Here is a 12801-nt window from a genome sequence, read left to right on the forward strand (position 1 = left end):
ACAATACAACGTCGATTGTTTGACTTTCTCTTCGTTTGGCTCACACCTATTTACTCTTATTAAATATATATATACATAGGTATATACACGTTGGATATCACATCGTCAGCGCATATTATACCTATGGTATACTTTTGCTGCTGTTGCTGCAACGTCGGAAACCTTTGCACCTTTTTGTTGTTATAATGAATTATTATTATGCGTGATGCGATCAAAGTCATTTTTCACGTTGAATGTGATATGTCCAAAGAAATATATTTATTTGCTCTCTTCTCACATCGGCCATCACCGAAAATCATCGGTGTGATCCGTTTACACGAGATCGATTTATATGCGTTGACATATTAATATCGTTATCGTGGATGAATGCAGTGTACGAGATCGAATATTTACGTTTTGGCACGAGCCACTATAGCGACGTGTAAAACAAAATAGCTGTCGAAATTGATTTCTAAAACTCCACATAAACTATACATTTCACACATTTCTAATCGGCTAATTTCTTTACGCGAATCAAACATCACAAATTATACGATTCTAACAACAATTATAGTATTATATAATTTATAATAATTTAATATTGTCCGAACAGAATGCCTCATCATCGACTTAAGTAGCCTAGTAGGTGACTGCTTATATTCATTCATTCATTGCATGTACATGACCTATTAAATTATAATACATAAACATCGATAAACACATTAAATGAAACACGTCGATTTATACATATTTTGTAGGTTCTCGTATATGAAAAATACACAAAATCGTGATGTATTAAATACTCCAAAACTTAGTCATTACATTTTATATAAAAATCTACTATTCACGTGTATTACGCTAAATCTCATCAAATTACATCGTATAATTTCTATATATATAGTTATATAATATATATACACAGAGGCGTAATTGTATGACCTTTATTTAAAAACAATTTGATAAAACAAACCATATCCGATATAAATGGCCTACTTATATGATTAATTTCTGAACTATTATTAACATATTGTACATTTTGAAAATGTTCGTTACTATTTTATGATAAAGCACTATATAGTTTAATTGAGACGTCGGTTACATTGTTTGTACATTTCGCCATATAATTAGCATAAATTACAACTAAACACTTTACATATAATTGCTAAATATTTCAGAACAATATTATCTTCGGTAAGTATAGTTCCTATATAATATACACAAATATTTCACATACTGTAAAATAAATTGTCTTCAAGCCGTTTTACGCCACATTGTATGTGAACTATAAGTATATCTATCACGTATACTAACAGAATTTAAACAAACTGTGATTTTAACGTGATATTATAATAATGTAAATATGTTCTATTATACGATTAACGAGCTAAAATATTTAGGTAACACAATTATAGTTTGGGAAATAATTTAATCTATTTTTTTTTTTTGTAACTAAAAAAACTATACAAAAAATACTCGTTTTCGATAGATGTAACTGTTTAAATAACCATAATAGAAAGAAAAAAAAATCGTATTTGAAGTTATTTCTATTAAATTGAGTATTGTTGCTAACATGTCACTCTTCCGTTGATAAAATATAGGTAACTGTTGTTTATTTTTTTATTGTCATTTGTCGTGGCTCGTGACTAGGTTATTTTTCTCAAAAAATATTTATAGTTATACCCATCGTATAAAATTTATACCATGTAAAAATAAAATATAAATGTTATACTAAGGTTTATGTAAGGTTTTTGTCTATTTCATGAAAAAAATAACTTGTTATTAAATTTTAATACGTAACGTATTCGTTTTGTTTCGCATATAAAACGTGTTCATTATTTATGTTGACCATAAAAAAAAAATATACCTTAAATGTCAAACATATTTATAAAAAGTATTTAAAAAAAAAAAATTAATTCCCGTCATTACAAGAACTAATACATGTGTATACGTGTGTGTGCGAGTGTGTAACAGCCGAAAACAAATAACCTTATAGGTTATAAAACATATTATTATATTGTGTTACGAATTGGCGATCTTAGTAACGCACGAACGATATGGTTTTATTCAAAATATTGTACAATATAATTATAATATAGGTACGTTATACCAAGTACAGCCATATAACATCGTTATTTCTATGCCAATAATTATTGTGGAAGAAACTTTGCTGGCGCATGATTTTCGTATTCTATTTTATAAACAGTTCAATTGTTTTAATCCTATTCTGCCATATATTGTATATAATTATAATATATTAACGAAACGAAATAAAAACGTGAAAGTTTCTCTAGTATTCTAAACACTATACATCGTCTGACATAATACGTTAAGCTGCTGCGGTGTGTATTCGAACGAGAAATAAAAAAAGTGGGTAAGTAAGTGGATGTCGCTCTGCAGTACAGTAGGTTACAAGTGGGTTACTGTAATGGATGGTATTAAATTTAAATTAAATGATGTAATATCATTGTATACGAAAAACTATTCTGAGTGGAGATGGTTTATCAGTCTAGGATATGTTATACTGTATTAATTATATTGTTATGATTTCAAAAAAAAAAAAAAAAAAAAAACGTCATCCGTAATTATTTAATATCATAAAATCGTGCAATCGTACGTGTTTTCTCCTTTAACTGTTTTTATTTCGAGTAGATAACGTTTCGAAAATCGAAAATGACCTCTCTAAAGTACCTGTAACTTAAGAACATTACCTTTCAGAAAATATGCTACACTTGATATTTTTGAACAAGTTTAGAGGGAGAAAAAGTGTTTACAGAATAAAAAAGAAAAAGAAATAAACATCATTGAAAAACCAATACATTCCAATACATTTGAAATTGGAGATGATCTCTAAAAACATAAATTACGATTTATGGGTATGAAATTATATTTTTACATTTCATATATTATAAAGCAGGTATTGATGTTTGTACTCATAGTAAAAATATATAAATAATACAAAATTATAAGAAAGAAAAATTGAGAAATCTATTTAATATCGAAGGTTTCGAGTGACCTACAGTCATTGATTATGCAACTGTAATGGATGTGTTTGTGTTATGACTTAAATTTGAATTCAATAACAAATAAATTGTTGTAACGGCGAAAATAAAAATCGCGAATTGTTTTAACAGCGAAAACATTTATAGCGAAAAGTAAAAAAATAATTTTCATTCGTATACCTTTAATCTTTATAATATAATAAGTAATAATAAACATAAAAATACCATAAAAATCAAAATACTATACACAATTAAATTTAAATTTAATATGATAAATTATAGGCAACACCTCTTAAGTCTTAGGTATTCAAGCCTATTCCTATTTTCGTAGTCATTGACTAATTCTTTAAGTGTATCCCCTCTATTTATTATCTAGTGTTATTATTACTTATTATATTAAAAAGGTATACCCACTAACGAAAATAATTTCTTACTTTTCGCTATTTCACGATGTTATTATATAACATTTCACGATTTTTATTTTCGCGATTTTTACTTTCGCGATTTTAACTGGCACCCTAGCTATATAGGTAGGTAGGACTAGTTTTTGCCAAAAACATATGGTATTTATCTAACATATTATAATAATAACTAATTAATAATAATACTAGCTATTATTAAACGCATAAAAGGTAGTTAATAATAAATAATTAGAAAACAAAAAAATTATAACGCATAAATCGAAAACAAAACTAAAAAATTAAAAATATCTATAAATAACAACCACAAAAAAAGAAAAACTTTAAAATTAATTTTTAATGCTCCGGTGATTACTGAAATATATTGACCCCCCAAAAAAATTACACATTGCAAATACATAACTCAACGCGTTAATTTTTCGTTTCGTATGCGCGCTAAAATCTAAAATGCGGACCTTTCGATTCAAATTCATTGCAGGCACACATCTATGGCGGCATAATATTTTGTTATATTTTCGCGTTTTACACAGTTGAACGGTTTAGGACACGCACGTTGCAGGCCATATGGTATACGGCGGCGTTGTTAACCATATACGGCTATAACAATAATAAAATATAGTATTATTTAATATACTATGAATATTATATGTTATTATAATAGTTTAAATTAAAATGCGATTCGATCAAATTATGTACCTACACAATATTATTATACAAATCCACGCGATGCGCAGCGCCGTGGACTGCAAAACATCGCGTTCGTCGGACACAATAATAATAATATGATGACGTATAAAACCGTCTGGATAATCTTATAATAGAATTTATGAAAATTAAGCAATGCATATACACTGAATCATATTCATAGGTATAGGTATAGATAATAATATATATTGTAATAAAAAAAAAATTTTAAATATTCGAAACGTGTAATAAGCATTTCTCCCGCAACGCTCGAACGATAAGTCAATTTTGTCATAACTATATTAATAACTTACGATGTCGTATAATTAATTGGGTACCAATTTATAATACATTACCTTCTGAATATCTATCGTTTTGCCTTCTGAACTAGCTGATGAACTAGCGTGAAAACCTTTCTCGTGTGAATAATTAATGATTAACTCTGTAGAGATTCTGTTTAAACGATTTTAATTTCGTTTTACATAATTTTACATATTTTTTCAGAATAATTTTTAATCGCTTATATTGAATAGAAATTCGTATTTTACACAATAATAACATTTTCAATTAAATAAATTACTTTTGGAATGAGTGTTCATCTTAAAACATGTTATATACTTGTAACGTTATTACTAATTTGTGAAAACAGTTTATGAACACTCGGTTCCCATTACATAAAATCGGCCAAATTAATGAGTAATGTATATTCATAGTGGATTCAACGAGATGTTGAACAATGTCGTCTCTTATTAACGCATAGATATTATAACGTATCAAATTTTGAAAAATCGTTTTTACTCTGTTATTTTTGATATTTAATAATTGAATTGAACAGATAGTGATAAAATGTTAGTGTAAGAATATTACTATTGCTTTTATCGTAAATGATACAAGTTATTAAAATAATTTACGATTTTAAAACGCTCATTACGGTGTGTTCAACACGTGTGGATGGTCCGATATTCACGAAACGTCTATTGCAAATAACAGTATCTATATGCCGCATGTACCTAAAAAATTGCCCTGATGTTTGTTTAAATTATCTTAGTCACTTCAAATCGGTTAGGTAACCAAACCATAGAACACACGAAGCAATTTTGTACTACACACATTTCATCTATCTTTATTTTTAAAAACTGAATCACGGACAATACTGAAATACTTCAATAATTAACGTATGCAACACATTTATTTACATATTACAATATACAATAATTCTGCAATAATTAGTATATTACACTCGTCTAAAGCCTGCTCAAAAATAGTGCTCTATGCAAAATCAAATTTTTCCGCCCTTAAAATAATCTAAAATATATGTATAGGTCATTGTTTTATCTATATAATCTCGCTTATACCTTCAGCCGGTTTTGCACTCGTATTAGCGACGACTCCCCTCAGACCTACGCAACTCGTCGATAAGACGTGATTTTGTACATATGTATTTTGCATTAATTAACGTTTCCCTCTTGACCGTGACGATAATTATATACAGTATGATAAGTGGATAGCCGGTATAACAGGCGGGTACCTATCTATAGGGAGATTCGCCAATGAATTTTTGCATTTTAATAAAATATGAATATAAATTGAAATTCGGGTAAACGTGTTCTGTGTGTATCGCCCTGTAGGTACATTAACGTTTAGACAAATCGCTTACATTAAAATACGTATTATACGCGATACCCCTCGTACAAGAGTGTGTTGTTAATTTGTTTTTATACCGATGCGTACATATCGTATGTATTAATGTACGTGTACTCGTGAGTTGTGTTCTATATATATATATATATAATATATATATATATATAGCTGGTAACGCACGCTTGCGACAGAAAAAGAAAGAGCTTTACATTCCGTCAGAACATTATGGCGAACGACCATCATCGGCCACGATTTAATATTCAAGGACGCTCCAGGAATAGCATTACGGTGACACTTAATTTAAATGATTATTCCTCGATAAACATAATATTACTTCAAAGTACGAGCGCATTATACTGCAAATGAATTTAAAAACGTGGAATGTCAATCAGAGTGTACAGCTATCCGCGAGGTATTGTGCAATAATCAAATGCGGTGTTCGTTTAATATTTTGGACGGTGTTTTGATACCACGAATTATTTACAAATTGGAACACATTTACTGGAATAGGGTGATATTTCGTAAAAATGAGCCTGTTTGAAACATGAAACGTTGTATTCGATTACGACTGAAATCTATAAAATACAATTTATATAAAAGGACGCATTGATATTATAACTGTCGTAAAAATTTTTTTTAAGTACCCATCTTCCATAAAAGCTTATACCTGTGGTTAGAATAACTGAGTTGTATTATTGAGTTTGATAGACAAAATATGATATTATATGTATATATTATACAGTTAATAAAATCGTTTTAACCATTATATTGTTGTTCATAAATTATTATAGGAACAGATAAAACGTTTACGGATAAGTTTATAAGACCGATTTATATTATAACGGTTGATGCAGTAACATTATATTATTAAGTATTTCTTTCTTTGTTTCAGGTGATGAAGACTAATTTCTCTTATGCGTATTTACGTATCCAGTTCCAAACTATCTAGTTTCAAATGGTTACAATTGTATTTTAGAGGTCAGTCAATATTTTATTGCACCAGTATATTATATTTAAATAATCACTATGTATAATATATCGTATTATGTGACGTTATAAATACAAACTTTTATAACTGTTAAACAAAGCAAATCAACATTATTATTATACTTCGGGTTTTTCGCTTTATCTATATAGTCTGGTTTTTTATTTGATTATCAACGAAATACAAACACATTATTATTGTTTATAGCAATGTCAATGTGTATATAATATCATCGTAAAAAAAACTCATACAGTGACAAAATGTTACTATTTGCTATTAAAACTGACCTCAAGTTAATAATGGGATTCAACTACATTTTTTTTATTACATTCTTTTTCTATATAAATAATAGGTAATGGTTTGAACTAGATTTTGACGTGACGTCTCTGTGTGCCGACGACCGGTTTGAAATGATAATTAAAACTAGAAAAAAAAATTGCTAATCGGGATGGAAAAAATGTGATCTTCGTTATTTTCTAAATTTCTCCAATTTTTCCTAAGCTAGGATTTTTTTGTAATTAATTTACCTCGCTAAAATATTGTCTCCAGGATGTATACGTATTATTATAGTCCACCGCACGTAAAATTTTCGAAGAATAGTGAAATCATCGTCCGATGAAGGTTGTAGATTATATTATTATATAGGTAGGTAGGTACCAACGACATTTTATCCGTCTTGATTGCATATACGATGACATGCAGTTCATGCGCTTATAATATTTTGATGGGAGAATGACATTATTCGATCGTTTCACCAGCGATTTGTCTACGTTAAACAAACAGCTGATAAATTAAGTTTAGTCGAGTACAATTAAGCAATTTTGCAAGCTCAAGTGTACTTACGTGTACTGCAGCTTCTTCGCGGGTGTTGAGAGGATGTCTGTGCATTATTATTGTTTTCTCTCTCCGAACCGAGCCCGACATGGCGAATTCACGTTCAGCAAAACCGACCTTCTGTTGTTATAGCTACAGTAATATAGTCGATTGTCCTATCATCAAACTTAGAGTTAAGTGCACTATCTGTTTTTGTACGTTGGCTTTTTTATGATATATACATATTTTAATTCAATGCAAATTATGTGGCGTAGGAACCCATGCAAAATATTCCATTTTAAAATCATTTGCCATAATATTATATCGCAGAAAATTTGAAATATCTTAGGCAAATATGTAAACGTCGTTCAAACAAAGATAATGTTCTTAACTTTTTTTAAGTTTGATAGTGGGTTATTTCGTTCAATCATATATTTAAGTTGACAATACAAATTTGGCTTCGTCGAATGAAAATAAGCCGTGTTCCGGTGCGTGGGTCTGATTGAAAAAACAATAAATAGTGCATTGACTATGACTACATAGACTTAAAATAGTTAAAATATAAAAAATTATCGAGGCGGACTATAACCTGTATTATGCTGATATACATACTTAATTAGTGAAAATCTAGAAAATACCGTTGTGTCGTCCGACAGTGCTCGCAAGACAAAAAACCTTAAAACCGTTGGATATAAGATAAAGTTAAAAAAGAGAAAAAAAACCTCGAACATTATTATAAAATGACATCGCATTGTTGAAACTAGATTTACTTTAATGGTATACATAAAAAATAAACTGGGCACAGTGTAGGCGTATATAATATTTATATATATATATATAAACTACGGTAAATAGTGGTCACGAATATTTCTATTACGATTTCGTGATCACAATATTATGTATATGTACATTTTAGTATAGGTATAGTGAAATCTCCGCGGTATTATGGTGAACATCAACCAACCCAAAAAGAATGTCCATTATCAAGAGTTTTACGTTGTCCTAAGCTAAAGATTTTTCATTGTCTGTTCATAGGCGTGTTGCGTGTATATAATATAATATTTACGAAAGTGTAAAAGCATTGGTCACTTACTCTATATTATATTGTATGTACAGTTTACCTATATGTATGTATATAGTAAATTATATAATACATATTGTAATAATTTAAAATAATTGAATATAAAATCCATTCTTATATAGTTATACCCACCTAATATGTTAGGTAGGTACAATACAGACAATTTTCTTTTAAAAGACTTTATAATGTTATAATGTATAATTGTATTCAATATAATTAATCAATCTTAAATAGTAAATCAAAACATTTTATCCACAATACTAAAATATGTAATTATTAATTAATGATAAATAATAATATAACGTAACTACTGATTTCAAAATAGACACTTAAAAATATATTTTATAATTTGAAAGCACACAGCTGGTACCTGTATTATAATAAAGAGTTGCAATAATTGAAATTTAAAACTTCTGTAGCCGTGTAGATGAGGTTTCAAAAAATAATACTTGTATAGCTATATGAAACTGAATTACACCAATAGTTATTATTAAATACATTCTCTATTTTAATTTAAGAGATGATTAATAACCATGATTAAACTATTAGGAAGTTTTCTTTATATCCTATGTTACCTATGCAACCTCATACTGCTGCTGCATCAAATAATGAGATAAGAACACAACAAAATAACTTTTTCTACCTTTTATATGAATATATACAATATACGAGAGTGTGAATGTGTATAAATAATACAACATATTGATTGACAACGGACATTATATTATTATTGTTGATCCGTTGTTCGAATTTCACGTTTATTATGTTTCCGACCAAATATAATAAAAATAAATATTAGTTACCTACGGACGAAATGTTGAAATCCGTATTTGTTCGTGTCCGATGTCAAGGAGAATACTCTTGTTCTGTGTCCATACCTATATACATACATGTATATAATGATAAATATATATCATTCGGGCCGTGGTAAATAGTGAGCTGCATACATATATCTCATGTAGGTATTTATATACATAGATAGGTTATATGTTTGACGATAACATTGTTTAGACCATCACTATAAGCGTATGCAAGAAACCATAAATTAAACAATAGAACGCACGAAATTGGCGTACGACTTGAAGGACTTGTGCACCCGTTTACGAACGAGCGAGTAGAATAGGAGCGGACAAAAAAAAAATTAGAACGCAACTGTATAATAATAATATATAATATGATTGAAGGGCACCCTTTTATGGGAAAAACGGATGCGTTTAAAAATACCGATGACGACCGCAGCACATACAATAGCACCGTTAATCATAATAGTTTTTAGTCGTAATTATTATAATTTTTCAAAAATAAATTATGAATTGCACGAAAAAAGGGTACTGATTAGTATTACGCCCACCAATATGAATGACAGGTTTCGTCATTTTTTTCCTTGCCATTATGCGTATGAGCTTCACAGCATCAGCTCAACCAAATCATGTACTAACGATTTTTCGTCCAGGGTACAATCACCAGTGATGGCAAACTATTTCTTCAACAACGAGTTATTGAGATTTTTTTCTGCGATGAGTCCCAGCTGGTTCCGGGAAGTGGGCTGTTCGTTCAAAATAATGTTTAGATGCATTCCTGTTTATTATATTATGATATATTGATATATAGCTGAAAGGGAAAATTAATTGAATAATATTATTAATGTTGTAAACGTTATTACTGACTGTGGAAAAGTAAAAACTGATTTATTACACTAAAAATAAAACCTATAAGCTTTTTTTTAAATTTAATATTATTTTGTATTTTTATTAAGTGCAAAATATGAACGATTTGTTTGATATTTAGTAATTACTAAAAATTAAGACAAAACTTAAATAAGCGTGCGCATTCATAACCTAATAGTCATAAAATACATAATTTTGACGTATTGACGTGTGTCACAGCAGCATGGCTGAAAACGAATTAAAAATTTTTCCACTTGGCTACGCGTCGCCAAAATATTAGACGTGGTAAGATATTTACGTGGGCAGATAGGTCTTACATATGTATATATAATATTGTACAAAGGCAATTGTTAACGTATTATAAGTACCTACCATACTGTCGAGGCTGCGATAAAAACTGACAAAATCACCTCATATATATATATTTATAATAAATTATTATTATATACAAAGCAGTATGATACAATAATACATGCGTTCGGCATTATGTTCACATTATAATATTATTTGTTCGACGGTCTCCGCTGTTTCTTCGCTACATTATGATATTATATTATATTATTATTATAATATTTGCTGTTGTCGGAATTGGCTTTTTTTTCAAATCCTATATCGGTATAACCATTGTCATTTTACTGTAATTTTATATTGTATCTACCTATCTACCATGCAGCACACCGCTATAATAATATCATGTACAATATTATCCGTAAAAAAGAAAATGATTTATAAAATCTTATTGAAAAGGTTTAATGCCGTTCGCTATAACATAATATTCATCGCGAAATAAAAGAAATAGATTTTGAGAACGATAATAAAATTATAAAATCGTGTTATTGACACGATTACTTTTTTTTTATATATTTGTTATCAAATCAAATCACGTTTGATTTTCTTAAAATACCAGAGTTTTCTACAGAGTCACGAGTGAGAGTGTCTTAATAATATTTTATATTTGCCAAAAATGTAGAAGTGGGTAGGCGATAACGTTGTACCTATAGCTTAATATCTATATATTATGTTATACCTATATTGGACATGATTTTTCCGAAATTTAGGTACAAAAAAAAACATGACTTAAATAATATGATTTGAAAATGTATTAGAGGATCATTACTGGATACTGATTATAAACCAATGATTGAGGGTGCTAGTTTTACTCAATTTGTATAATGCCACTTTCCATCAAATTCTGAAATAGATGATGGAAAGTACGATGCCAATTTATTTAATGGAATAATAAATATAAAGATATATTTAATTATTATACCGACTTTAGAATTAATTATTTTATGTTTATCCTGCTACATGTACCTATGCCTCGTACATTATTAATCATTATCCATCATCCAGTCTTCCTGAAAACAACTGTTAATAAGCATAAAAACATAAAATAGAAATCCTCGATAAAAACTTACTCTCCCTTCGAATTTAAATTAGGAAGTAATTACTAATTAAACTTAATCTGCATGTAGGTAGAAAAAAATAATTTTTAAGATATAACATGTCAAAGGTACAGCGTTATTTTAAAACTGAGGAAAAAATTACAAGATTGTGTTCATGATTCGTACGTGGGAAAATAATAAATTCGAATATTCAATAATTACACCTACACTGCAATGTCTATATAATACACAATAATAGTGAATAGTTGACCCCCACACGAACAGAAAATAATATTTTTTACGCGTGTAATAAGTTTACTATACCTTTAACGACACACCTTTTGGCTTTTGTGTACTTATTGTAAACCAACAAAACTTATATTTTATTAAAATACACACACACACACACATGGCGGAAGTCTTCGCTTCGAAAACACCTCTCTTCCGACTGACTCTTCGACAAACTCCCTGTATACATTATACGTGCACACAGTTTTCACTGTTACCCACTGCTCGTGGGGCAACATATACTTATTGGTCATATTATAGATATGCACATGAATAATAGTACGCGCGATATGTAGTCACGAGAAGTTTTTGTTCGGTACGCTATGATATTATATCACGATAACATCGCTACGTCCGAGAGAAACTTTTTGGATCATTAATAACGCAACGTATATTTTTCTACCGAACAGCACAATATAATAATATTATCGATATAGACGACGCATATAATAATAATATAATATATAAATGCAGCTGTAGATAATATTATAACGGAAACGTGTTTGCATAATACATGTGATATACGCGGACAACTGTTCAAATAAAATAAAAGTAAAATCTAGACAGCTCGAGTTGCGAAGGGGTGTGGTGGGGGAGGGCAGCATTGAATTCCGATGAAAATTTCACTGAATATATGATAATAAATTAAGGGGATTGTTTGGGTAAATAAATAGAGCGTATGCTCCAATGAAATATATACTTGTATACAATACACGCGTGTTTTGCTTTAATCAAGATATTGATCATTTGCCTATCACTAATACGCTTTAGTACTTCCAGTCCCTTGGCTTGTCTTCTTAGGCTAGCAATGAAGTTGAAAATAATTACGGTTTCTTCGTGAGCTATTAAAATGTGATATT

The 12801-nt window shown here is 29.2% G+C and overlaps 1 protein-coding gene across 3 annotated transcripts in view; it reads left to right on the plus strand.

Moving 5' to 3' along the window:
* The window catches only part of RhoGEF64C (Rho guanine nucleotide exchange factor at 64C), a 99567-nt gene that overhangs the window by 38156 nt on the left and 48610 nt on the right, over positions 1–12801 (plus strand). For 2 of the 3 annotated variants that reach the window (XM_089229450.1, XM_089229449.1), the window contains one exon: positions 6615–6700. The exons of the other annotated variant lie outside the window; for it this stretch is intronic. The gene's annotated coding sequence lies outside the window, so the exon portion shown is untranslated. The remainder of the gene's footprint in view (positions 1–6614; positions 6701–12801) is intronic. 3 annotated transcript variants of the gene reach the window in all.

The sequence above is a fragment of the Diuraphis noxia genome, unplaced genomic scaffold (genome assembly GCF_037042655.1).
Source record: "Diuraphis noxia isolate RWA-SAM2 unplaced genomic scaffold, SU_Dnox_SAM2 contig0005, whole genome shotgun sequence".
In the NCBI taxonomy this organism is placed as follows: domain Eukaryota; kingdom Metazoa; phylum Arthropoda; class Insecta; order Hemiptera; family Aphididae; genus Diuraphis; species Diuraphis noxia.